General features: G+C 38.5%; 1 long non-coding RNA gene and 1 other non-coding gene across 4 annotated transcripts in view; one reads left to right on the plus strand and one right to left on the minus strand.

The window, feature by feature from the left end:
* The window catches only part of LOC100797933 (uncharacterized), a 24,208-nt gene extending 11,052 nt beyond the window's left edge, over nt 1–13,156 (minus strand). For 2 of the 3 annotated variants that reach the window (XR_005889267.1, XR_419128.4), the window contains exons 1-4: nt 12,965–13,156; nt 12,814–12,870; nt 12,619–12,671; nt 11,763–11,916 (exon numbers count right to left, since the gene is read on the minus strand). This is a non-coding gene — a long non-coding RNA (uncharacterized lncRNA). Of the gene's footprint in view, nt 1–9,733; nt 11,917–12,618; nt 12,672–12,813; nt 12,871–12,964 lie in introns of those variants that run through there. The other variant, XR_001385627.3, reaches the window with a different exon arrangement.
* A 13,141-nt stretch (nt 13,157–26,297) lies between these two features.
* Nucleotides 26,298–26,404, plus strand: LOC112999992 (small nucleolar RNA R71). Its single transcript, XR_003265265.1, has one exon. It is a non-coding gene; the product is annotated as a small nucleolar RNA R71 (small nucleolar RNA).
* The last annotated feature ends 1,038 nt before the right edge of the window (nt 26,405–27,442 follow it).

Raw genomic sequence — 27,442 nt, forward strand, 5'->3', positions numbered from 1 at the left:
CATCATCGGCTGATGGTCATGGGGTGGCATCAGAATCATCATCATCTGATTCTGTATCCTCTGCTGCATCTTCTTCTTCCTCAGCTGCTTCTCCATCATCAACGCCATTGCCTGAGAGTCTTTTGATCAGGCGTTCCAGCTCCATTTTCTTCTCTGTGTTGGCTTTGATGGTTGCCTCGAGCACCTTGCATGTGTCCTTGAGTTCAGCAATCAAATCATCCTTGGACACAGCACCTGAAGCAGCAGCTTTCCCTGATGTCGAGACAATATCTGGGACATGTGTCCCCTCAAACAGTTTGTAATGCAGGGATAGAGGAGATTCTCTCTTCTTCACAGAGTCAATGTTGTTTAAAATATTGGGATGTTGACTCAACATAATGCCACACAATACAGTTGGGAAGGCAATGGGTAATTTGACAGCAAAAGATTCTGAATGCTTAATAGTTTGATCAAAAATATAGTTTCCAAAATTAAATTTGGACTTGGTTCCAACAGCATACAGAAATTTACCCAAACCTGTGGCAACAGTGGAAGTATGATTGGTGGGTACCCAGTTGGCAGTGCCAATCCTATGCAGGATTGCATACTTCACACTTAGCTTTCCTGCAGAAAGCTTCCCTTTCTTTGGCCAATGCTGGACTTGCTTGGCAGTGATTTCCTTGGCAATTTGATGCTCAGAAACAGCAATATCCACCACTCCTTCAGTTGGTCTGCCCAGGTATTTGTTGATTACAGCAGGGGAGAATCTAATACATTTTCCTCTGACAAACACTTTCTGATACTCATCACTCTTTCTGTTTGTTATGTCAGAGGGAATGTTGACAATGAATTCCCTGACTAGACTTTCATAACAATCTCCCAACTTGGTGACAGTTTTCAGCAGTCCAGCAGCCTTGATGAGGTCCATGATCTCCTTGCAATCCAAGGCATCTCTTCCCAGTTCTCTTTCTAAAGCAAGTCTGCGTTGATATATAAATTTCCACCTTTCAACATTGCCAATGGAGTGGAATGAAATGTTGTCCAATGGGGCATCAGGGACATTTCCAGGCACCTTTTTCCCTGATTTCTTGGCTCTCTTGATGTCGGGAACATCTAGTTCGACATCATCATCAGAATCAGATGAGGAAATTTCTTTCCTCTTCTTGGAAGGGATTGCAACTTTGCTCCATCTGGATGTGGTAGGAGTGATTGGTGTGCTCTTCTTCTGTGCAGTAGTTTTGATTCGTCCAGACCTAGTAATGGGGGTTTTTCCCTTTCTGCTTTGTAATCTTTCTGCAATGCCAGGTGCCAACTTTTTGGCAATGGGTTCCTCATCAGATTCTACTTCTTCTAGGTCAATGAGGTCACCTGGAGCAGGTTCTGGTGCCCTTGGTGCAGGGGTCTCCTCTGTGGTTTGATCCTCTTCCTCTGTTGATTCCTCTTCACTGGATGAAGAGAGGACTTCAGCATTTGGGGTGGAAGATGTTGGGACATCTTTATCAGCATCAGGGACAGAAGCATTTTTCAAAATGCTATTCACAAGACTGCGGATCTTCTTATCCATCTCAGTGTCTTCTTCCCTAGGGCTTGTTGCAAAGCTAGGGTTTTCAGAAATCTTCACTCTCTGTTGTCTTTTAGGGACCAGTTTCTCAGGAACAGGGCCTGGACCAGGAATCATTTGTATGGGTTGGATATTGAATTCAGGTTGTTCCTGGTTTGATGGAGTTTTGGTGGATGATGGAGATGATGGTGCAGAGGGTGAAACAGGGGATGAGGTTTCTTTTGGTGAGGTAGCCATGGAGAAGCAGAGCTTTTGGAGTGGTTTCGTGAATATCTGAGAAGTGTTGGGGAATGCTGATGAAAACGAGATTGCCGCGAAAATGTAAGTTTGAATGAGGAATGTAGGGGGACGTGTGAAACGAAGGTTGAATTTGTTTTGGCCCAGTAGTGAACGTGCTATTAACGTTTGAGCACGTTCAGATAGAAGTAATTGCTATAACTCCTCTAGCAGACAAATGCCCAGCTTGCCCCTCAGTTTTTCAAACTGATTTGCATCCAATGCCTTTGTGAAAATATCTGCTACTTGTTCCTCAGTGGCAACATGCTCCAGTGTGATAACTTTATCATCAACAAGATCTCTAATATAGTGATGTCTAATGTCAATGTGCTTGGTTCTGCTGTGTTGAACAGGATTTTTAGAAATATTAATAGCACTCATGTTGTCACAGTACAATGTCATGACATCTTGTTCGACATTGTACTCCTTCAGCATCTGCTTCATCCAAACTAGTTGTGAACAGCTGCTTCCTGCTGCAATATACTCTGCTTCTGCAGTAGATAGGGACACACAATTCTGCTTCTTGCTGAACCATGAAATACGATTGTTTCCCAAATAGAAACATCCACCAGAAGTGCTTTTTCTGTCATCTGCACTTCCAGCCCAATCAGCATCACAATATCCAACCAGCATTGAATCTGAACAATGACAGTACATAATCCCATAGTCACTGGTGCCATTTACATATTTCAGAATTCTCTTTACTTGATTCAAGTGACTTATCTTGGGATTGGCTTGATATCTTGCACAAACACATACTGCAAAGGTGATGTCAGGTCTGCTTGCTGTTAAATATAGTAAGCTTCCAATCATGCTTCTGTACAGACTTTGATCAACACTGGTGCTAGCTTCATCCTTTGACAACTTCAAGTGAGTAGGTGCAGGTGTTCTTTTATGGCTGGCATTTTCCATCCCAAACTTCTTGACAATGTTCTTTGCATACTTGCTTTGTGAGAGGAACATGAAGTCTTCCATCTGCTTCACTTGGAGTCCCAGAAAATAAGTCAGCTCTCCAACAAGACTCATCTCAAATTCAGATTGCATCTGTTGGACAAAATGTCGAAGCATCTCATTCGACATCCCTCCAAACACAATGTCATCAACATATATCTGTGCTATCATCAAGTTTTCAGCATCTTGTTTGACAAAGAGAGTCTTGTCAATTCCTCCCTTCCTATACCCTTGCTGAGTAAGGAACTCTGTTAGCCTTTCATACCAAGCTCTTGGAGCTTGCTTCAATCCATAGAGAGCCTTCTTGAGCCTGTATACATGATCTGGATGAGTTGGATCTACAAATCCCTTTGGCTGCTCCACATAGACTTCTTCATTCAGGTATCCATTCAGAAACGCGCTCTTCACATCCATCTGGTACAGCTTGAATTTGACGATGCAAGCTACACCAAGTAACAATCTGATGGACTCAAGTCTAGCAACAGGGGCGAAAGTTTCATCAAAGTCTACACCTTCAATCTGAGTGTAGCCTTGAGCAACAAGTCTGGCCTTGTTTCTGGTTATAACACCTTCTTCATTGGTTTTGTTCTTGAAGATCCACTTGGTGCCAATCACATTAGTTCCCTCGGGTCTAGGAACTAGCTCCCAAACTTCATTCCTTTTGAATTGCTCCAATTCTTCTTGCATAGCATTGATCCAGAACTCATCAGTCAGTGCCTCTTTCACATTCTTTGGCTTAGTTTTGGAGACAAAGCATGAATTGGAGACAATCTCAATCTCCCTTGATCTTGTAGTGACTCCTCTGTTTGGATCTCCTATAATCAGCTCCTTGGGGTGCATCTTCTGGATTCTAATGGAGGGACTCTTGTCAGGTTGATTGATGTTTGGTTCATCTGTAGCAGAATCAGAGTTTTCTGCATTTTCTACATTTTCTGCACTTTTAGCTGTATCTGCTACATTGTCTCCCGATGTTCTGACATCTTCTTCGACATCCTTCTTTCTTGCTGGAGTTAGATCATCAACAACCACATTGATGGATTCCATCACAGTTCTGGTTCTGGAATTGAATACTCTATATGCTCTGCTGTTTGTGGAGTATCCCAAGAATATTCTTGCATCACTCTTGGGATCCATCTTTCTCCTTTGCTCTTTATCTGCCAAAATGTAACATGGACTTCCAAAGATGTGGAAGTGCTTGACAGTTGGCTTCCTCCCTTTCCAGATTTCATACAGTGTGGTTGGAGTCCCTCTTCTAAGTGTGACTCTGTTGTGGATATAGCATGCTGTGTTCATGGCTTCAGCCCAGAGATTATAGGGAAGTTCTTTGGCATGAAGCATGACCCTAGCAGCTTCTTGCAAAGTCCTGTTTTTCCTTTCAACTATGCCATTTTGTTGTGGTGTGATGGCTGCAGAGAACTCATGAGTGATGCCTTCAGATGTGCAGAATTCAGTAAACTTGCTGTTTTCAAACTCTCTGCCATGGTCACTCCTAATTCTCTTGATGACACAGTCTTTTTCTCTTTGAAGTCTTAGACTCAACTCTTTGAATACTTCAAAGGTGTCTGATTTCTCTCTGATAAAGTTGACCCAGGTAAATCTGGAGAAATCATCCACAACAACATAGGCATACCTCTTTCCTCCAAGGCTTTCAACTTGCATAGGCCCCATCAAGTCCATGTGAAGTAGTTCCAGCACCCTGGAAGTGGTCTGATGTTGAACCTTCTGGTGGGACATCTTGACTTGCTTTCCAATCTGACATTCACCACAGATTCTGCCTTCTTCTATTTTCAGATTGGGAATGCCTCTAACAGCACCTTTGTCAATGATTTTCTTCATGCCTCTTAAGTGCATATGTCCAAATCTTTGATGCCATATTTTGACTTCATCTTCTTTGGAGGATAGACATGTGGAGGAGTAACTGGTTTCTTGAGGTGTCCATAGGTAACAGTTGTCCTTTGATCTGCTGCCCTTCATTAGAACTTCACTCTTCTCATTTGTCACCAAGCATTCTGACTTTGTGAAGTTTACATTGAATCCTTCATCACACAACTGACTGATGCTGATCAAGTTTGCAGTCAGTCCCTTCACCAGCAGTACTTTGTTCAGACTAGGAAGTCCATCATGGACTAGCTTTCCCATTCCAGTGATCTTTCCTTTAGAGCCATCTCCAAATGTCACATAGCTAGTGGAGCAGGGTTCAATGTTCACCAGGAATTCTTTAACTCCTGTCATGTGTCTGGAACAGCCGCTATCTAGGTACCAATCTTACTTAGCTGATGCTCTAAGTGAAGTATGAACAACAAGACTAACAATCTTGTGTTTTGGAACCCACATCATCTTCCTTCCGCTGCTGCTACTTTGAGTTCCACGATGTGGATGGCCATGTAGATGATAGCAAAAGGGCTTTATGTGACCATACTTGCCACAGTAGTGACACCTCCACTTCTTTCTTTTGCTCTTTTTCTGCTGCGTTCCATGATGTCGAGACCGATGTTGTGACATCGTGGCTCCAGTGCTGTTTTTGGCAGGAACAAATTATGTCATGGTTGTTCTGCCAGCAGATTTATGATTAAATCCAAGTCCTCTCTGGTTTCCAACATTCTTCCCAAGCTGTAGCACCTCATCAAGCATATCTAAGCCTTTATTCAGCATCTTTATTGATTTTGTCATGTTTTCCAGTTTAGAGTTCAGAAAACCAATTTCTCCTTTAAGTTCAGAGATCTCCTCTTCATGTGCCTCCTTCTCAGCCTCCAGATTTGCAATGACCTTCTTCAGTTGTGCTTCTTGCTGAAGAATCTTCTCACTTTTGATGCATAGTTCTCTATAGGATATAGCAAGCTCATCAAAAGTGATTTCAATATCAATATCACTTGAATCTTCATCAGATTCAAATCTCCCAGTGAGTGCATTCACATCTCTGTCATAATCACTTTCTTGTTCACTCTCTGTATCATCAGACCAACATACAGAAAGTCCTTTCCTCTGCTTCTTGAGATGGGTGGGACATTCAGCTTTGATGTGTCCATAGCCTTCACACCCATGGCATTGAATTCCTTTGCTGTGACTGGGCTTTTCATCTGACTTCTTCTGGTATTCACTACCTTTCCTGATGTCGAAAGGGATGTTCCGGACATGTGGTTTCTGCCTCCTTTCCATTCTGTTCAGCACTTTGTTGAACTGTTTTCCAAGGAGCACAACTGCGTTAGTCAGACCTTCATCAGTATCCAGGTCATACTCATCTTCTTCTCCTTCATCATTGGACACGAACGCCAGGCTCTTGCTCTTCTTTTCAGTCCTATCCGAGAGTCCTAGCTCAAAGGTTTGAAGGGAACCAATGAGTTCATCTACTCTCATGTTGCAAATGTCTTGGGCCTCCTCTATTGCAGTGACTTTCATGTCAAATCTCTTAGGCAAAGATCTGAGGATCTTTCTCACCAGCTTTTCATCTGTCATCCTTTCTCCCAAGGCAGTGCAAGCATTGGCAATTTCAAGAATGTTCATGTGGAAGTCATGAATGCATTCTTCCTCCTTCATCTTCAGATTTTCGAATTTTGTAGCCAATAGTTGCAATCTGGACATCTTCACTTTGGAGGTTCCTTCATGAGTGGTTTTCAGAATCTCCCATGCATCCTTGGCAACTGTGCATGTGTTGATCAATCTGAAGATATTCTTGTCAACTCCATTGAATAGGGCATTCAAGGCTTTGGAGTTTCCAAGTGCCAATTCGTCTTCTTCTTTTGTCCAGTCTTCTTCTGGCTTCAATTCATCAGTGGGCTTTCCTTCTGTGTCCAACATCTTGGGATGTTCCCAGCCTTTGATGACAGCTTTCCAGGTTCTGCTATCCAGTGATTTGAGGAAGGCCACCATCCTTGCTTTCCAGTATTCATAGTTGGTTCCATCCAGAATTGGTGGTCTGTTCACTGGTCCTCCTTCTTTCTCCATGTTCATCAGAATTTATCTCCCTAGATCTCACTCAGTGATTTAGAGTGCCCGCTCTGATACCAATTGAAATTCTGATACTGAGGACAGATGTCGTACAGGATGTCACGACATCGCACTTCAGAACATGCAGATTATATATGACAGTATGAACAGATTAAACAAGTAAATAACACAAGAGAATTGTTAACCCAGTTCGGTGCAACGTCACCTACATCTGGGGGCTACCAAGCCAGGGAGGAAATCCACTAAAATAGTATTAGTTCGAAGATCTAACAGCCACTGTATACAACCTTCTCACCTAACCACTACCCATGCAACTTCTACCTAAGAGCCACTCTTAGATATGAGAACCCCTCTCACTCCCTCTCAATCACTCACCCGTGTTTACAAACAAATCAAAGACACACCAGAGATTGCTCTCTGAACAATAGAGATCAACTCTACACACTCAGGTCCGACACTTGATGTTAGGGTAACATCAAGGTGGCTCACAAAACACTCAAGTCACAAAACTCACAAAATAACTCTTCAATCTCTGACTTGATGAAAAACCCGTGCAACCTTCATGTTTATATAGCAGTGTGCGTATCTGGGCTGCAACAACTTGCGCTGGATAAGATCTATCATTCTCCTGAAAAATCTGCACTTAAAGATCTAAAAGATAAAGTTTTATCTTTTAGTTTTTATCTTCAATCTCTAATCCCTGAACGAAACTATTCAAGTTTGTAATTCAAACTTTAATTATCTTTTAATTCGTTCCTAAAGATAGAGCGCCTAATCTGTTGCTGACTGCACATTAATCTGTTAAAGATATAACAGATTTATGTGTCCAGTATTTTCGGGCAGGATGTCCTGGACATTGTATCCGACATCGTGGATCCTGCAGCTTCAATTCTTCATTTGACATTTTATCTTGCCTTGTGCATTGTGCAGCCCAATCTGATTCCTTGACATAATGTTGGACATCATGTGCAGCAACTCCAGCTTTCCTTCATTGTCTAAGTGCTTATGTTTTAACAAAATTTTAGCCAATCTTTTAAAACTAAGTAAAGCTAAGCACTAACATATTTCCTTTCTTGGAACACGCACCCGTGAGCCTCGCCCGCAAAAAGGTAGGTTGCGACAAGCATGAATTCAAAAAGAAAGGGGGAGAAAGAGATGAGTCAACAATAGAACAAAACTTGCATGTATTCTCTTGATTTCAGGTTTGTCATCATCAAAAAGGGGGAGATTGTGGAAGCAAAGCTTCCAAGCTTATTTTGATGATGCCAAAGACTCAAGTCAAGAATCAAGACTCAAGCAAGTTTGAAGAATCAAAGAGTCACTTAATCAAGAATCAAGATTCAAGTAAAGATTCAAGATATGCAAGAACTTCAAGAAAAGCATCAAGAAAAATTTGTCCAAAAGAATTTTTTAAAGAAAAATCTTTTTACCAGAGTTTTTACTCTCTGGTAATCGATTACCATGAGGCAGTAATCGATTACCAGAAGCCCAAACAGTTTTATAACTATTTTACAAAGTAGTAATCGATTACCATGTGCATGTAATCGATTACCAATGTTTTTGAACGTTGGATTTCAAATTTCAAGAGTCACAACTTATGATAAAACATTTTCAAACTTGTGTAATCGATTACACAACATTTGTAACCGATTACCAGTGTTTCTAAACATTGGTTTTTAAAATCTAAACATGAAGAGTCACATCTGTTGATGTGTAATCGATTACACTATAATGGTAATCGATTACCAGTGACTGGTTTTGAAAAATAAATTTCCAAGAGTCACGATTTTTAAAGTGACTAGTTTTTGAAGAATTTGTCAAGAGTCACAACTTTTGAAGTGATTAGTTTCCAAGAGTCACAACTTTTAAATTGACTAGTTTTCAAAGTCACAACTTTTAAGTGACTAGTTTTTCAAGTGAGTCACATCTTTTAAAGTGACTAGTTTTTGAAGAAATTGCCAAGAATCACAACTTTTAACATGGTTTCTTCGAGAGCCATCAAATGGCTATAAATATGTGATCATGGCACGAATTTCAAAAGATATTGATTACTGAATCATTCTCAACATCTTTCTAAAAAGTTTTTGTTCAATACTTTCTTTGTCAAGAAAAGTTCATTGGGCAAAAACTTGTGTTATTCTATTTTCTTCTCCTCCTCCATTCTTACAAAAAGTTTTTCACAAGACCGACTCTTGGTGTCTGTTTTTCAAGAGAAGGTCTTCTTGGTTAAACACTGGACTCAAAAGACTAACCACTTTTGGGTTCATTGCAAGAAGGGGATTTGCTTCTTGGTTGATCACTGGATCCAAAAGACTAACCGCTTTTGGGTTCATTGCAAGAAGTAGGTACAACTTCTTGGTTGTTATCACTAGACTCAAAAGACTAACCGCTTTTGGGTTCATTGCAAGAAGTGGACATAACTTCTTGGTTGTAATCACTGAACACAAAGGAGGGGATTCATTTGTGGTTCATTGCTTGTAAAGAATTTTACAAGGATAGTGGAAATCTCAAGCGGGTTGCTTGGGGACTGGATGTAGACGCGGGTTGTGGCCGAACCAGGATAAATCCGGTTTTGCATTATCTCTTCCGTTATCTCTTTTACTTTCTGTTGTGTTTATATTTCCGCAAGTTATTTTCCTTTATTTATTATTTCAGTAACTTGTTAACAAAGAAATAATTGAATCTAAGGAATAATTAAGAAAGAGAAATTTTCAATTAGGAATAGTCAACGAAATCTTAATTCAACCCCCCCTCTTAATATTTTTGAGGCCGCTTGTCCAACAAATTCAATTTTTGATCCAGAAACAATGCTACTAATTATATTATATTCAACTAATAAAAGAAGGGTACCAAATAAAGAAACAGGAAAATAAATTTAAGAAACATGTCATTTTGACCAAACCAACAGTCAATATTTTATGCACAAACACAATAAAACACAATAAATGCTTATATAATTTTATAAATAATACAATTGATTTGAAACATGCATTATAATCACAAAGTAAAGTTGGTCTTTTTCCAAAATGTATGAATGAATTCAAATACATGCAAATAGAAAACAAAATGTTTTTATTTGATTATTAAATTCATTAGCGTTAAAAATAAAATCCTCATATTCCATGTTACAATTTATCATTGCTCTGCAAAACAAATATTCTGCAAGTATTGCGTACAAATGAGGTGGTGTGGTGGTGATTGGAGGAGTTTACATGGAACTTATTTCAGCTTATGAATATAACTTAGGACTCCTATAAGCTCTCTTTAGCTTATTTCACTAAATTTCATGGTTAAATTTATGACATAAGCTATCATGTGAAGAGAGCTTATTAAATAAACATTTAATTAATGTTTCATGTCCCTTCTAGTCTTTCCTTGCTTATTACTGCTGATATGGTGCAGACATGTTTGCCAAAGATGGTTTCTATTTCATTTTGTTGCTTTTGGATTAGGCCCCATTTTCTTCCCCCTCCAACACACCACAAAATTAAAAAAGAAATAAGAATACCCATATTTTTTAAGAAACTTTTAATATTGATGTTACTAGCAACAACCATGATTCTATTTTTTATCAAAAACTAAATCCAAATTTCATCTCATGAAAGCTAGTATTTTTATTTTTTACCATATATAAATACATACTTAAGAGGCAATCTTTGGTCAGCTAACACATGATTCGAGATGATTCTCTTTGACATCTCAAGAGGACAATATTTAGTCACATTAATTCGACAATAATCAAAATTTAATTTTATAAAGAAAAAATCTAAATGTCTACCTCGATTTGAGAAGGACTCGGATAGAAAACTCAAAAAAAAAAAAAAAATCAAGTGCAAGACTGCAACTGCAACTATTGTTATTGGAGGCTTTTTTTTCTTCCTCTTTTGATAATTGTCTAATTGATCACTAGAACACACAGGGGAAGGGGTAAACTGAATTACTCTATGGTACAGACTACGAACTTATAGAACAGATTCTATTCACTACTCAATTAAAGTTCTAAAGGAGAATAGTAAATGCGATATTTGACCTTTTACAAACTTAGCCAAATTACATCTTTCGTCGGAGTTTTTTTTTTGTTCTTGTCACATTTTTACTATATAAAAAAGGTAAAGGGTCTCATGACTCTGTTAATTAATCAACTTTGAAAACACAACAATGTGCCGAGACAAAGGGAATTTCACTAAATCATCATTAAAATCAAAGGAAATTCATATATTTTCTACTAATTAATAGTGTGAATTTTAAGAAAGGGTTGAAGTAGTACACAGCACCAACCATCACCCTCAGTATATAGGTCATAGTCATAGTACGGTCTCGGCGGTAACAAAGATTGTAGCTTGCCTTCCATTGCATACTAGGATTTGGGTCTGAGCAACAATCAGTTGCTTGAAAAAAAAAACAATCAGTTGCTTTAACTTAAAGCATTTGAAACAGCTACTCACTGTCTTAATTTTTATTAATTAGTCAATTAATTATCATTTACTTGATAACGGCACTTGTTAAAGGTTGTTAATTGAGAGAAATGTTGAGTACCGATCATGACGTGGCACCAAAGTTAATATAAACATGTGTGTTATCAAGCCTATTAATATTTGCTACTTATGAAATCCCTACGTACTGCTACCAACATTAGTGACCATTGACCAGTGACTAGGGTAGTGACATTACTCATTGTTTAGGTGAAAGACATTGCCTTGGATAGAACCTAAGACTTTCAAAGCAGGTTTACAAAATCAGACTTATCCCTATTTGGAGAAAAAAGAAAGGAAAATAAAACAGAACCAGCAACTGCATGACTAGACTCCATAGAAACTTGAACCCAAATCCTACTTTCAAGCGCAAATGTATGAAAAGAATGAACCAACAGTTATGGAACTAAAGGATGTTTCAAGGAAGTTCCCTTTATAGACATATACAGAGGCTGGGCATCTTAGGCTGTCCCTTCTCTTTCTAGTGACTAATGATTTTTTTTAATAAACAGGTTACAAAGGAAATAAGTAGTGCCATATACTACAAAGAATTTCAAATTTGCAAGGAGAGGATAAACCTGAGTAGCCTTTAGTATTATCATTTGCAAACCATAGATAAGAACTCCACCACACCTGCCTTGAGGATCAACCTTTACCACTAGTCCTCTTGCAAATTGTTTTCTTCCTCTTTTCAGATGAAGCCATTCTAGACCCTCAAAACAATGCAAAGAACTGGAAGGTAGAAAAAACAGTTAAAGACAACAGATAAGCAAAATCCTTTAGACAAGAGATAAGAGTTTGAAGTAAAATGACATGACTTCTCATTTTCAACTAACATGCTACAAGTCAATGAACTATCTTGTTTTAAGTTATATCAACACCCCTGACCCTAAACAACAAATAAAAAGAAATGTCAACAGCTCATTCTATGCAAGCCCTGAACATCTTCCAAATTCCAACCCTTCAAAAGACAATAGAAGACTCATATCACTGTAGTTAAATATCACCAAAGTAAAAACATTTCTATCTTTACACCTTGAAGTTAAACAAACTTAACAAAATACCCCAACCTAGACTGAACTTGATTAATTTCATAAATCCAGACTTATGTCATACACACAAACATGACACATATGGCCCATATCAAGTGAGAATTGTTCTTGCTTATTATTATGAGAATAACAAATCTTGACCATACAATCATACATAGATGAAGGTAGTAAATAGATAGGTAATAGGATGTGATAAAAAAAAAGATATAGAGATAAATTATTAAATTAAGGATTAGCTATGAAATGATGTGATAAAAAAAGAGGCATCTCAAGTAAGATATATTGGACAATCTACACACACGAAGCTGAGCATTAGCTATGAGATTAAAAAACTTAATTTATGAAGGAATTGAAAAAAAAAGTTGAAACAAATCATTTCTACCTTTGGCTGCAACTTCTGCACATCTCGACGGAAGACAAAAACAAGACACCAAACTGCAAAACCAGAGCGAGCATCAACTTTGTACCAAAAAAATGTCAATCTTGAAACATATACAAATAGATTAAAAAATAATTAGAAAAAAATATTAGAATGATACAAAGCCCCATTCACAATGAAATTGTGAAAGTGAAAGACCTTCTGCGTGGTCCAACCATACTCTGGCACTCTCAATTGTATTCGAACTAATTGAACCTAAAATCATCATAATATTAAAATTATTATAAATAATTGGAAAGGAAACCCTAACGGAAGTGGAAATAGAAATCTGGTGGAAACGGTGTCGTACGAGAGCGACGACGTTGACGATTCTGTAAAGGATGGAAAGGAGGTGGAAGATGCGATCCTGCCAGAGCGGGGAGCTGTTGATGTCCCGCTACCAATTGGAGGATTCCGTCAAGTCAAGGGCGGCAATAGCCACCACCACCATCGCCGGCATACATCTCGCCACCATGAAATCGCTGAATGGAATATTCTAAGGAGGTTTTCAATAACCGTCTTATAATGTACGTCGTAAAAGACATTTTTCATTAAAATAGTTACAAAAATGTCACTGTCTCATTTTCTAAAGCGATTCCACAGAGAACCATCGTAGAATAGGTGTCGTAAAAGAATATATTTCTAGTAGTGCATCTACATGTTTCAAACCATTGAAATGCAATACCCAAGGTTTAATCCCTATATAACATTCCAATATTTCTATGTTTGAATGATTAGCAAGAAAATCTACTACAATTTGGCCTTTAATAGCTTTTAAAGGTACAAAAGTAAGTGAAAATTCTATCAATGCAAGGGTATGTTTCCCTATTCTATTATGCAAAGGCTTAAATATATTTTTGATCCTTAATAAATATCCAATTTTGTATTTGTTTCCTAATAAATTTTTGTTTTGTGATGAGTCACTAATGAAACAACAATTTTTTTTTGTTCTTGACACTTATTTTTAGTCCCTAATAAATTATCAAATTTTGTGTTTGCTACATGATAAATATTTCTCATTTATTATTAATACAGACTAAAAAAATTTTCTAATTTGTTAGGAAGCAAACACAAAATTTTCTAATTTATCAGGGACTAAAACAAAACATCATGGATAAAAAATAAAATTTTTATTTTATTAGGGATTCAACGCAAAACAAAAATTTATTAGGGAGCAAACACAAAAATTGAGTATTTTTTAGGGATCAAAAACATTATAATGAGACAATACTTGAACAATAAAAGACTTTAGATAATATTTGAGTTTAGTACAAGAGTAATACAAGCACAAACAATTTTTCTATAGCACTATATCTTTAAACATCATTAAGAATTCGACTAAGATAATAAATAGCACATTATATGTCATTATCATCTTCTTGCACTAGCATGTTTGCAGTAGTCGAATTTGAAATATACAATTTTAAGTCTCTCCCTTTCATAAGAGGTACTAGAATTGGTGGATTAGCAAGATATTTGTTGATGTCATCGAAGGCTTCTTGGTGTTCCTTCTCCCATCAAAAATCAACTTCGTCTTTCAATCTGAGTAAAGGGGAAAACACTTTAGTTTTTCTTGATACATTAGAAATGAATCTTTTGAGAAAATTCACTTTACCTAACAATGATTGAAGTTGTTTCTTATTCTTTGGAGGAGAAGTGTCCAAAATGGTTTTCACCTTATTTTTATCTATTTCAATTCCTTTTTGATGGATAATAAAAGACACTAAAAGAACATTTTAATGGATTCATTTTCAATCCATGCTTTTTCATTCTTTCGAATGATAACCTTAAATGTTCTAGATGATTGTCTTTCAATTCATATTTCACAACCACATCATCTATATACACTTGCATAAATCTCCCAATTAAATCATGCTAAATAAGATTCATTGCTCATTGATATGTTGCACCAGCATTTTTTATACCAAATGGCATTACCGTCCATTCGTATGTTCCCAGTGCCCTTGAGCATCAAAAAGCAGTTTTAGATACATCATTTTAATATATATTTGATTATATCCTAAATAACCATCTAATAAACTTAAAATTTCATTGTATGTCGTTGAATCAACTAACATATCAGTAACTAGCATATGGTATTCATCTTTAGGTGTTGTTGCATTTAAATCGCTAAAATCTATACACATATGCATTTCCCATTCTTTTTCAATTACAAGAACTATATTAGAAATCTAGTTAAAATATCTTGTAGTTTGAATGAAATTGGTCTTCAATAGCCTTTCTATCTCTGCCTTGATGACCTCTACGACATTGGGAGCAAATCTTCATGGTACTTGCTTCGCTAGTTTTTTCCCTTCATAGATAGGCAATCTAAGTTCCACCAATTCTCTACTAAGTCCAAGCATATCTTCATAGTCCCATGTGAAACAATCCTTAAACTCTTGTAAAAGAGAAACTATATTTTATGAAGCCTATTGTCTAACAGTTTGCTAACATATATAGGCTTTCAATTTTCTTCAATCCCCAAGTTAATTTCTTCTAAAGGATCTTGAGATTCTATCTTTTTTAATCCTAAGGACATTGGTTTCTCAAATCCTAAAGGTGAATTTTCATAAATATAGTCCAATTTTGATTCTTCACCTTTCTACTTGAAATTTTTTTCTTTTGATTTTTCTTTTTCGACTAGTTTTTTCTTCTTGTTTTTGATGGCATCAGTATTGTCGCAACCTACCCTTCGGCGGGAGGGCGACACGGGGCTCACGGGTGCGTCTTCCAAGAAAGGAAAATGCGCGGAGTCGCCACCAACGTTTATTTAAGGAAAATGTCGGAAAAACCAGAAAATGCGTGGTCTACGAACTTTAAGTGTGAAAGGTTCGGGAGTTGTTTTTACGCATAGGGAAGGTATTAGCACCCTGTGGGTCCGTCACAAGGGACAACGGCCTTTAATCAAGTGTGCAAATGCCATGTCTTTGATTTGTTTTATTTTCCTCCTTTTTAATGTTTTTATGTCTTTTTATGCCTTTTGTATTTTTTATCTTTTCGTGGTCGACAAGGGTGTTTCCCTCGCTCCTATGTATCCTCAATTGCGATGAGAAAATAAGACCTACGTAGTTCTTTCAGAACTGAACATTGGTTAAGTTGTTTTTTTTATCTTTTTTGCAAGATATATTTCGACCAAACAAAATCCGTTTAAGGCATTGGACCATTAAACAATCTTTTGATTTTTGGAAAGGAGAGAAACATTAAGGCGTTGGACCATTAACGATCTCTTGGTTTTGAAAGGAGAGAAACATTAAGACGTTGGACCATTAACGATCTCTTGGGGTGGTCGACAAAAGCGGTAAAGTTACATGTTGATTTTATGCTTTTGAACGGTCCATGTTAACCGATAAAAGCAAAGAGGACCGTTTAAGGCGTTGGACCTTAAAACGGTTTTTAGTGATTTTTGCGGACAAAGCTTGATTCTTGAGTTGATTTTAGCCTTAGTTTCACTTTGGTTATTAATCAATTCATGCAAGAAAACTTTCAAAGAAAAAAACGTCTGATTGATTTTTTTGATTATTTTATTCAAAGATATTTTGATTATTTTATTATTATTTTGCCCCTTTTTTGGTTTAACCGCGATTACAGTGTGAACGATCGGTTATATTTTATTTTAATGGTGTTTAAATGAGATTATAACATAAATGATCGGTTGAAATTCATTTTATCATTTATTAGGTGAGAAAACGGCTTAAATAAACGGTTAAAGCACGTTAAAAGGAGGTACAAAAAACAAATGAAATGAAAATAAAAGTACGCGAAACAAGTAGGGACCACTAAGGGTGCATAGAATGAATTGAAAGATTCAATTTCGAGAACTTACCGGTTGAAGCCCAAAGAACGATGAAGAACGGTGAAGAATCTCCACGAAATCGCTCACGGAAACGTCTCGGAAGCGTTACGGAAGTACCTCGGCTTGGATTTTTTTCACGGAAACAATTTTTCTCACTAATTTCGAGAGAATTCTCTATACCAGAAGGGTTGAACCTTTTTGCTCTGCCCTCTTTCCCCTATTTATAGGAGAAAAGAGGGAGGTGGTTGCCTCCCAGCTCGCCCAGGCCAGCTTAGCTCGCCCAGGCGAGCAGGGTTGCTTTCACCAGAAGACACTGCCTTCTTTTGGAACCCTCAGGAAGGCCCAAGTGGGCCTGGTTGCTATTTGCATGCCCATTTTCACTAAATACACCCCCCTTTGTGTTTTTTTATTGATTCCTTTATGAAACGTTATGGAACTTCACGGATTACGTAACGATGCTTGTTTTTCCTTCCAGAATGTCGTGAAAGTTTACGGATTACGCAAGAATGCTCTTTTTGACTTTCAGAATGTTGCGGAACTTTATGGATTGCGCAACAATGCTTTTTTTTTACTTCCAGAATGTTGCGGAACTTTACGGATTACACAATGATGGGTGTTAAACATTTTGAGGCGGTCAAGAGAAGGTCGCATGCCAACAAATAATGGTCCCCAGACGAAATTAGGGTATGACAGTTGCCCGTCTTTACTTATCTTTTATTGGAGATAAAAGTGAAGTAAAGATAAGACACTAATTTCGTTTAAGAGGAGCATCATTCGGCCGATCAATATCCCAACCAACGAAACCTATCATTCAGAAAGAAAAGAAAAGGCATCAGGAGCGTTAGCAAAACTTCAGTGCCTTGAAAGCGATAAAATTGGATAACCACGACGTTTCCACATGCTATCGAACTTGATCGTCCCCTCCTAGCAAAGAAGAATCTCGTGCATCGCCGGGCTTGAATGTCTCTGGATGACGAGAGTAAAAACCTGCAAAAATTTTCAAAATAATCAGAATCGGACGACCAACATCATCCCGATACCATCGAACTCGTTCGCCTTGGTTGAAAAAAGGTGCGGATGACCATAAGGTATCTCCGCCTGCCACTTGACTTCTCGGGTCAGGATTAACAGAAACCGTTTTGTACCGATAACCACTTGGGTATCTCCGCCTACCACCTGACTTCACGGGTCAGGATTAACAGAAACCGTTTGTACGGATAATCACTTGGGTATATCCGCATGCCACCTGACTTCACGGGTCAGGATTAATAGAAATCATTTGTACGGATAACCACTTGGGTATATCCGCATGTCATCGGACTTGCTGTCTCTGGATGACAAAGGTGCAGAAGACGATGTTAGTCTCCGCGTGTCAACGGGTTTGCTTGCCCCTGATTGACAAAGGGTGCAGATGACGATGTTAGTCTCTGCATGCTACCGGACTCTGAGTCTGATGGATAGAGAAAGAGTGTTTATACGGATAACCACTTGGGTATCTTTGCATGCCACTTGACTTCACGGGTCAGGATTAACAAAAATCGTTTGTACGAATAACCATTTGGGTATATCTGCATGTCATCGAACTCACCGTCTCTGGATGACAAAGGTGCAGAAGATGATGCAAGTCTCCGCGTGTCAACGGGTTTGCTTGCCCCTGATTAACAAAGGGTACATATGACGACGTTAGTCTCTGCATGCTACCAGACTCTGAGTCTGACAGATAGCGAAAGAGTGGGGTGATCGACAAAAGCGAGGCTTTTGCTCCTACCTATCCTCAATTTGTGATGAGGAACTCAGACCTACGTAGTTCTTGCTTTTGTGAGACTAAAATAGTCTTTGTGTTCTTTCACTAAAATGCAAACATGCTTTAGTAAAGAAACAAAACCTCAAACTGATCAAAGCAACATATGATTTTTGGTGAAAAACAATGTGTCTATTGGGGAAGGAGAGTATGCTAATGAAATTTTCTCATAACTATAAATGAGAGGAAACACTGGGCCCAACAAAATAGAAGAAAATCACTCGAAGTGTATCAATCTCGCACATGTAACTGTTTTATCCTAATTCCGAACCATAGATATGTCATGACTTAATTTTGCTAATCATTTCCTATCAAATCAAAGATTACGTGCGTGATCATGGATCAATAGGACTTTTTCGGGAATAGTGTTTTTGGAGGGGAATTTGGCTCTGAGTGTTTGGGCCTTTTCCTTTTCTATTTTTGTTTAGTGCGGGGCGAGAAAGTCGCTAGCGCACAGGATTTTGGTCGGCAATCAAAGGGAGAGTACCACTTCAAGCCGTGGTTTCCTTTTTTTCCTTATTTGGTGGTGACGATTTTGTACTGTTCAGATATTGTCTAGTCCAAAGCCTTTTCTGCATATTTCTTTTGTTTTCTTCCGATCTTTGATCGGGAATTTTCTTTCTTTTTTTGCTTTCTCTCAATCTTTGATTGAGAATTTTCTTCTTTTGCTATCTTCTGACCTTGGATCGGGAACTTTCTTTTATGTTTTGTTCTCTTCTGAGGGCAAGGACGGACATTCTCACCCTGGGTCAAGGTTTATGGTGAGTTGGGATTTTGGCTCAAGGCTTGTAGAACGGCTGGACATGATATATGTCAGAGTGTTGGTTTGGCCAGCGGTACATGGATAAAGGGGATGTCCCACATTATTTCCATGATACACATGCAACAATGATGATTAGGAATTTTTATGCAAAACTGGTCATGCATGCACCCATGTGGACACTCAAGCATCAAGTTTTTATGGTCATGTGACACTAGGTCTTAGGATTCATTTTTCCTATTTAAGTCAACCCAGTGTTTCCAAAATATGCTTCTTTATCAATTCATGCATTCATCCGAGTCCATTTTGGGCGTTCGGGAAAATTTTCACAGGAGAGGAAAAACTATCATGACATGTAGAGGAAAAACAAGGATTTCAAATCACAAACTGTCAAGAGACTTTTATTTTCAGAACAATTACCCATTTCTTGAACATATCCTATATTTCAAAGAAAAATATGCAAAGTTGTACATGCAAACAGAATTGACCTAAAATATTAAACTAGAAACCCAACAAAACTAACAAATTTAACAAATTTAACACAACTAACAAAATTAACAAAACTAACAAAACTAGCAAAACCAAAAAACACTCCCCCCATACTTAAACAACACATTGTCCTCAATGTAGCACATGTAAAAGATTAAAAGCAATTAAACCATCACATAGAATCGGAAAAATGTAATAAAAGTAAAGAAGGAGATAGGAAAAGAAAAACTCCCTAAGTTATGGTGGAGGAAGAGTAGGGTGGAGTAAGGAAGTCTCTTCCACCACTACGTCCACTAAAGAAGGGTTTTGTGAGGAATGGCTTAAGTCGGTGTCCATTGACCTTGAAGCTCTTGTTTGTGGAGTCGCTTTTGATCTCAACTGTACCATAAGGAAAAAACATTAGTAACAACAAAAGGACCAATCCACTTAGACCTCAACTTACCACTCATGAGTCTATGCTTAGAATTATACAATAACACTTTTTGCCCAACCATGAAGTCCTTCTTAATTATCATGCTATCATGGAACTTCTTGGTCTTTTCTTTGTAGAACTTGGCATTCTCGTAGGCTTCTAGGCAGATATCATCTAACTCACTCAGTTGCAACTTTCTTTCCTCACCAGCTTGATCCATAGAGAAGTTGCAGGTCTTCACTGCCCAGTATGCTTTGTGCTTAATCTCCACTGGAAGATGACATGCCTTTCCAAAGACAACCCGATAAGGAGACATTCCTATGAGTGCTTTGTAGGCAGTCTGATGTGCCCAAAGAGCATCATCAAGCCTGGTACTCCAATCTTTCCTGCTTGGCTGCACAATCTTCTCTAAAATTCTCTTGATCTCCCTATTAGAAATTTCTGCTTTTCCATTGTGTCGCAACCTACCCTTCGGCGGGAGGGCGACGCGAGACTCGCGGGATGCGTGTTCCACGAAAGGAATACGTGCGGAGTCGCCACCAACGTTTATTTGAGGAAAACGTCGGAAAAACCGGAAAGGACGTGATCTACGAACTTTTAAGTGAAAGGCTCGGGAGTTGTATTTACGCACGGGGAAGGTATTAGCACCCCACACGTCCGTCCCAAGGGGCGGCAGCCTTTAATCGAATGTGCAAACATGACTTTGATTTTTACGTTCCCTTTTTATGTCTTTATATCCTTTATACCCTTTTTATATTTTTTCTCTTTTTGTGGTCGACAAGGGTGTTTCCCTTTGCTCCTACGTATTCCTCAATTGTGATAAGGAAATCAGACCTACGTAGTTCTTTTTTATCAAGTGATTGTTTTTACTTAAAAAGGTGATCATTTTAAGGCGTTGGACCTTGAAAATGATCCATTTTTACTTAGTAAGAAATTGAAATGACAAACTTCAAAAACCTATTTTTATGGACGAACTTGACTAGGCGAGTTGATTTTAGCCTTAGTTTCACTTTAGTTATTAGTCAATTCAATTAAGAATGAGAAATCCCAAAGAGAAAACGTCCGATTGATTTTCCGCTTTATTTTACTAAAAGACGTTTTTTTTTTTATTATTATATTATTATTTTACCTCTTTTTTTTATTTCCAACGTGGTTACGGCACGACCGAACGATCGGAATTCATTTTAACCGAAGTTAACGGATAATACAATTCAAACGATCGGTGGAAATTTATTTTATTTTTAGGTTAAGCGAGAAATGACTTAAATAAAATGGCTTAAGCACGTCAAAAGGGGGTATAAAAAGTAAATGAAACGAGAATAAAAATACACGAAACACAATGTGGACCACCATGGGTACATAGAATGAATCGAAAAGCTTGGTTCTAGGTACTTACCCGTTGAAGATCGAAGAACGAATGAAGAACGTCGAAGAACGGTCGAAAATCTTCGCGAAATTCCTCACGGAAACGTTACGGAAACGTTTCGGAAGCGCCTCGGCTTGGATTTTCTTCACGGAAATAATTTTTCCAAGCAAATTCGAAAGAGAGAGAAGTGCCTAAGGGGCTGAACCCTTTTCCATCTCACTTCCTCCCCTATTTATAGCAAAATAGGGGAGATGCTTGCCGCCCAGCTCGCCCAGGCGAGCAGGGTTGCTTCCTCTAGGGCCCAAGTGGGCCTGGTTGCTATTTGCACCCCCATTTTTACTAAGTACACCCCTGCCTTTTTTTTTGTGATTCTTTTTTCGTAAAGTTACGGAAACTTACGAATTTCATAACGATACTTGTTTTCTTTCCGTAATGTTACGAAACCTTGTGGATTACATAATCATCCCCTTTTTGACTTACAGAACGTTACAGAACCTCACTTATTTGTGCAACGATGCTTCCATTTGATTTCCGGTGTGTCACGGAACCTTACGGATTGTGCATCAATATTTTCTTTTGTTTTTCGGCATGTCCCGGAATTTCACAAATTGCCTAATGATGGGTGCCAAGCACCTCACAAGGACCAAAGAAAAGTCGCATGTCATCAAGCAAAGGTCCCCGGACGAAATTAGGGTATGACACATTGATTTGGGGGTGGTATGGTGTGGATACCCTGTGTACGACCCCGTACTTTTTAAGCAAGGCATGCATTGATTTGTTGCAAAAATGGGTTCCTTAATCACTAACGATTGCTTTAGGTACTCCAAACCTGCAAAATAGATTAGATCTGACAAAATCTGCAACAACCTTAGCATCATTAGTTCTAGTGGGCTTGGCTTCCACCCATTTTGAAACATAATCAATTGCAAGGAGAATGTAAACATAACCAAAAGAGACAGGAAAAGGCCCATGAAATCTATGCCCCAGACATCAAACACCTCACAGAATAGCATAGGTTGCTGAGGCATTTGTTGTCGCCATGTAAGTGCACTTCCTGCTCTCTGACACTGCTCACAAGTGCTACAGATCTTCCACGCATCTTTAAAGATAGTGGGCCAATAAAAGCCACAATCAAGCACTTTGCGAGCTGTCCTTTGAACACCCAGATGACCTCCCGGTGCGGAAGAATGACAGAACTGTAGGACTGAGTCAGTCTCATGATCTGGAATGCATCGTCTAATGACCTGATCATTGCACAATTTCCACAAGTAGGGGTCATCCCAAATAAAATGCTTAGCATCACTTTTAATTTTATCTTTTTGAGCCTTAGATGCTAAGGGAGGAAAAACAGAAGCAACTAAATAATTGACAATGTTAGCAAACCAAGGAGTAGAAAAAGAATCAGAAATACTATACAATATATATAAATGATCATCCGGGAAATCATCCCGAATGGGTGAGTCCTCATCAAACACATGTTCGATCCGACTCAAATGATTAGCAACTAAATTTTGTGCTCCGCTCCTATCACGGATCTCCAAGTCAAACTCTTGGAGCCAGAGCATCCATCAGATCAACCTAGGCTTTGAATCAGCCTTCTTCAACAAGTACTTTAGAGCTGCATGGTCAGTATAGACAATAATGCGAGTACCAAGCAAATAAGAACGAAATTTTTCAAGAGCAAAAACTATGGCTAGTAGCTCTTTCTCAGTAGTAGTATAATTCTCTTGGGCAGCATCTAAAGTCCTAGAAGCATAATATATCACCCTAGGCAATTTATCAATTTTCTGAGCAAGGACAGCCCCCAATGCATAATTTGATGCATCACACATAAGCTCAAAAGGGGCTGTCCAGTCGGGTGCCTGTATGATGGGGGTGGTAGTCAGTGCTCTTTTGAGGCAATCAAAAGCCTCCTTGCATTTATCATTAAAGTCAAACTCCACCTCCTTTTGCAACAAGTTGGATAGTGGAAGGGCTACTTTGCTAAAATCTCTTATAAAGCGCCTGTAGAATCCAGCATGACCATGAAAAGATCACACCTCTCGCACGCAAGAGGGGTAAGGCAATTGTGAAATAACATAAATTTTTGCAGGATCTACTTCAATGCCCTTTTTGGAAATAATGTGGCCTAAAACTATACCTTGCTCAACCATAAAATGAAAATTTTCAAAATTTAGAACAAGGTTAGTTTTAGTGCATCTATTCAAAACTTTTTCCAGACTATCCAAACAAACATCAAAAGAGGATCCATATACATTGAAATCATCCATAAACACCTCTATGCAATTTTCTAAAAAATCACTAAAAATACTAATCATGCACCGCTAGAAGGTACCAGGGGCATTGCACAGGCCAAAAGGCATCCTCCTTTAGGCAAAAGTGCCGAAGGGGCAGGTGAATGTGGTCTTTTCCTGATCCTCAGGAGCAACAATGATTTGCATATAACCAGAAAAACCATCAAGGAAACAGTAGTGAGATTTACCTGCCAAGCGTTCAAGCATCTGGTCAATGAATGGCAGGGGAAAATGGTCCTTTTTGGTAACCTGGTTCAGCCTCCTATAGTCGATGCAGACTCTCCAACTCTTCTGCACCCGAGTAGGAATCAGCTCCTTCTCATTTTTTATCACGGTGAGGCCGGTTTTCTTTGGGACTACCTGGACGGGACTCACCCATTGGCTGTCGGAGATAGGATAAATGATTCCAGCTTGCAAAAGCTTGGTTACCTGCTTCTTCACTACATCAAGAATTACCGGGTTGAGTCTTCTCTGTGGCTGTCTTATTGGTTTAGCCCCATCCTCTAAAAGTATCCGATGCATACATGTGAATGGGCTAATACCAGGAATGTCCGCCAGGGTCCAGCCTATAGCCTTCTTATGCTTCTTGAGAACTGATAACAACTTCTCCTCTTGCTCATCAGCAAGGGAGGCAGATATAATTACTGGAAAACTTTTGCTCTCATAGTAAGCATATTTTAAATTTGATGGCAGAGGCTTCAATTCTGGTGTGAGCGGCTGGATAATGGTAGAAAGAGATGGTTTCTTAGCCTGTACCTCATAAAGAAAGTCAGAGGTATGTGTACTTCCTGAAACATGGTTAGTTCTATCTGACTCTAGAAAATCAATCTCAAGAGGTAAAACATCACCAGACATGTAATCAATATAAATTTCAGATTCACTCTCAGCATCAAATTTAGGCATATGATCAAGTACAAATTCAGATTCAATGCATGAGGAGTGATAGACATGCAGATTAGTCATGTATTCATCAACAATATGATCAATTATTTCAACACGAAATACAGAAAGATCTTCAGATGGGTGTTTCATAGCATAAAGAATATTAAAATGAACAGTTATATCACCAAACTCCATAGATAGTGTGCCTGCATATACATCTATCTTAGTTCTAGCAGTTTTCATAAAAGGTCTGCCTAGAATGATGGGAACTGATCCTTTAGAAAATCCCTCCTCCATATTCAAAATATAAAAATTAACAGGGAAAATCAGTTCACCAACTCTAACTAAGACATCTTCTATGAAACCAGCAGGATAGGTAACACTTCTATTAGCTAAATGAATTAGCACATCAGTTGACTGCAAGGGACCAAGAGATAGAGAATTAAAAATAAACAAAGGCATCACACTAACAGAAGCTCCTAAATCTAGCATGGCATTGTCAAACTTATTGTTCCCTATAATACAAGGTATGCTAAATGTACCTGGATCTTTACATTTTTCAGAGATTTGGGGAACAGATTTACCAATCAATGCGAAGACATTTCTACCCATACTAATTCTTTCACTTCCTTTAAGCTTCCGCTTATTAGTGCACAACTCCTTCAAGAATTTAGCATATCTTGGAATTTGCTTTATTGCATCCAATAGAGGTATGCTTACCTCTACTTTTCTAAATCTTTCCAATATCTCCTTCTCTACCTCTTCCATTTTTTTGTTGGAAATTCCTCTTGGAGGGAATGAAAGAGAGATATGCTGCTTCTGTAAATCAGAATTACCAGTGGAAGATTCACCTGCATAGGAATTGTTAGGCAACTTAATCTTTAAATTTTTGTCATCATCTTTTTCTGGAATAGAGTGAAGTTGGGCAGGTTCATTTGCGGATGAGGAAGATGTTGCTGGTTGAGGTCCTTGACACTGCTTTCCCGACCTCAATGCAATGGCACTCACATTTTTGGGATTCTGGACAGTTTGTGAAGGCAATTTGTCAGAATTTTGGGACTGAGCTTGGTTCATCTGAGTAGCCATCTGCCCCATCTGATTTGTCAGACTCTGAATGAAGGCTCTTGTCTCTTGCTAAAATTGCATATTCTGGATGGTCATTTTCCTCACTAACTCTTCTAAGGAAGGTTGAGGAGGATCCTCAGTTGCTTGTTGCCTTTGTTGTTGTTGCTGTTGCTGCATTGGGGGAGGAACATATGGCTTGCTTGGGCCAGCAACATTCAGAAATGGAGGGACAAGCTGCTGTTGTTGTGGAGGACTTGTCCATCTCAGATTTGGATGATTCCTCTAACCTGGATTGTATCTGTTGCTTGAAAGATCATAATTATTTTGTTGTTGTTGGTTTTTCTGCTAAGGGGGTCTATTATAAATGTTTGCAACATAAGCTTCAGGTTTCTCATTGACTTTAGATTGCTACAAAGAAGGACAAAGATCTGTATGGTGATCTGCAGAAGAACATAGACCGCAAACTCTTGCAACATGTGTAGATTTCTGATTCATGGCAAGCTGAGTTACTAGGTTGACCAAGGAATCAAGTTTTCCTTCAAGCTTTTTATTTTCAGTAGATGAAGATGAATCTGTGGCCACCTCATGGACTCCTCTAAGAACAATAGCATCATTTCTTGCACTGAATTGTTGGGAGTTGGAAGCCATCTTCTCAATGAAATTCCTAGCCTCAACAGGAGTCATATCACCAAGGACTCCACCACTAGCAGCATCAATCATACTCCTCTCCATGTTGCTAAGTCCCTCATAGAAATACTGCAGAAGGAGTTGCTCAGAAATCTGGTGGTGAGGACAACTTGCACACAATTTCTTGAATCTTTCCCAGTATTCATACAAGTTTTCTCCACTAAGTTGCCTGATGCCTGAAATGTCTTTTCTGATGGCAGTGGTCCTAGATGCAGGGAAGAATTTCTCCAAGAACACTCTCTTAAGGTCATCCCAGCTAAAAATGGACCTAGGAGCAAGGTAGTATAGCCAATCTTTTGCCATTCCCTCCAGAGAATGAGGAAAAGCCTTTAGAAAGATATGATCTTCCTGGACATTAGGGGGCTTCATGGTGGAACAAACAATATGGAACTCCTTAAGATGCTTAAGAGGATCTTCACCTACAAGACCATGAAACTTGGGCAGCAAATGTATTAGTCAAGTCTTGAGAACATATGGAACACCCTCATCAGGATATTGAAAGCACACGCTTTCATAAGTGAAATCAGGTGCAACCATCTCCCTTAGAGTCCTCCCACGAGGTGGAGATTGAGCCATGTTCTCAGTATAAAATTAGTAGAGGAATGTTCAAAATCAGAATATTTAGAATCACCCTCAAAAGAATGCTCAGAATGTTCAAAATGCACAGAATGACCAGGATGCACACTATGCCTAACTAATCTATGAAAGGTTCTATCTATTTCAGGATCAAAGGGTTGTAAATCGCCTGGATTTCCCCTAGTCATGCACTATATGCAGCAAATACTGTGTTTCTCAACAAGCACCTAACAAGGGGGTAAAACTACAACTATACTCAAATGATACCAAAATGAGCTGAAATTTTGTGAGGAACACCCTAAAATCATGAAAAGATAGCACAAAAAATTTCAAACAAAAATTCAAAGTCTAACTATGGAAACTGCCTAAGGAAAGTTTAGAAAAATCGAATAATAAAACTTGAAAATAAAAAAAAAACTTAGTAAATAGGCGAATTTGGCTAGTTAGAGACCTCAACCGAGCTCTGCTGGGTTGCCAAAATATGGGAAATTTTTTCTACCCCAAATACATATATAATAATAGTCGTTCTGATACCCGGAACAAAAGTTATGGTTGTTTTAAGTTTTGCTAAAAATAACTTCTCAAATTTTTTTGAATCTCTCAAAGCCAGCCACACCAAGTGTTCCTGGTACTTTTCACACAAAATATGAGTCAAAAGAA

The sequence above is a fragment of the Glycine max genome, chromosome 17 (genome assembly GCF_000004515.6).
Source record: "Glycine max cultivar Williams 82 chromosome 17, Glycine_max_v4.0, whole genome shotgun sequence".
Lineage (NCBI taxonomy): Eukaryota > Viridiplantae > Streptophyta > Magnoliopsida > Fabales > Fabaceae > Glycine > Glycine max.